This window comes from Hippocampus comes, unplaced genomic scaffold, assembly GCF_001891065.2.
Source record: "Hippocampus comes isolate QL1 unplaced genomic scaffold, H_comes_QL1_v1.1 scaffold18, whole genome shotgun sequence".
In the NCBI taxonomy this organism is placed as follows: Eukaryota; Metazoa; Chordata; class Actinopteri; order Syngnathiformes; family Syngnathidae; genus Hippocampus; species Hippocampus comes.
Genome location: NW_017805014.1, coordinates 73,597 through 74,016, shown reverse-complemented (window position 1 = coordinate 74,016; position 420 = coordinate 73,597). Strand labels below are relative to the sequence as shown.

The 420-nt window shown below is 44.3% G+C and overlaps 1 protein-coding gene across 1 annotated transcript in view; it reads right to left on the bottom strand.

The window, feature by feature from the left end:
• Nucleotides 1–132: 132 nt before the first annotated feature.
• The window catches only part of LOC109511891 (RAS guanyl-releasing protein 2), a 14,432-nt gene continuing 14,144 nt past the window's right edge, over nucleotides 133–420 (bottom strand). The window contains exon 18 of the mRNA XM_019863246.1: nucleotides 133–390. The gene's annotated coding sequence lies outside the window, so the exon portion shown is untranslated. The remainder of the gene's footprint in view (nucleotides 391–420) is intronic.

Sequence of the window (420 nt, the reverse complement as noted above, 5' to 3'; positions counted from 1 at the left end):
GGGTGTGTGTGTGTGTGTGTGTGTGTGTGTGTGTGTGTGTGTGTGTGTGTGTGTGTGTGTGTGTGTGTGTGTGTATGTATAAAATTTGAGTGCTTGGAGGAAAAACAACAAAACAACAACCTGTGCTTCAGCTCATTTTGACATCAGCATTCCTTTTTATTCCTAACAGGCAGTGGACAAGCACTGTTGCACAGACAAGGAGAGGAACAAAAAAAAATTGACTTCTTATTAGATTGAAGCAGTTGCAGTGGAAGATACATGAACAGAAATACTCATTACAAACATTCTTCATCAAGGCAGCAGCAGCAGCAGCAGCTTTCGAAGCTATTCACGCAGGAAACGGCATACCAGATGTTCGCAATATGGCACTCGCTGCCTGCAAGCGCCTCTCTGCGGGAAAACAAAATACGCGCCTTTTCG